Below are 712 nucleotides of genomic sequence, written 5' to 3' on the forward strand. Positions count from 1 at the left end.
ATTGTGTACTGAATATGTTAATGTCATGGTCTCTACATGAATGGAACGAATAAACAGATTAAATAAAAAATCTAATCCGATCATCAGACATCATGAAGGGACTTTTTGCCTTATCACTAGTAAATAAACAAAGTTCAACAAGTAAAATCTGTTTTTTGTTTTTTCTATTTGTTACTCATCAGTTATAATTATTTCTATAAAAACTAAATGTGCAAACCAAGTCAAGAGGATCTTCAGGTGGACATCTTCCCAACAGAACACAGAGCTAAAAAGCATCTTCAGATGTCCCAGAACATTTTCTCTTAACTTGTCCTCACATACTGAACAAAATATCAGCATTTTCTCTTTCCATTTCTGGAAATAAAGTCCCACAGTTCTACAGTAAATTGGTGATCTTGATTCTGTTCATCCTCATCCCATCATGCATGAACAGAAAGAGCCTGCAATCTGAACAGCAGACTGTAAATCTATTAGAGCCACAAATATGTAAATATGAACTTTATTATCAACGAAGCAGGTACACTGACTGGCCAAAAAAAAAAGTCGCCACCAAAAAAAAGGGTCATACGTACATTATACATTGGACCGCCTTTAGCTTTGATTACGGCACACATTCGCTGTGGCATTGTTTTGATAAGCTTCTGCAATGTCACAAGATTTATTTCCATCCAGTGCATTCATTTTTCACCAAGATCTTGCATTGATGATGGTA

This window comes from Oryzias melastigma, linkage group LG1 (genome assembly GCF_002922805.2).
Source record: "Oryzias melastigma strain HK-1 linkage group LG1, ASM292280v2, whole genome shotgun sequence".
Taxonomy (NCBI): domain Eukaryota; kingdom Metazoa; phylum Chordata; class Actinopteri; order Beloniformes; family Adrianichthyidae; genus Oryzias; species Oryzias melastigma.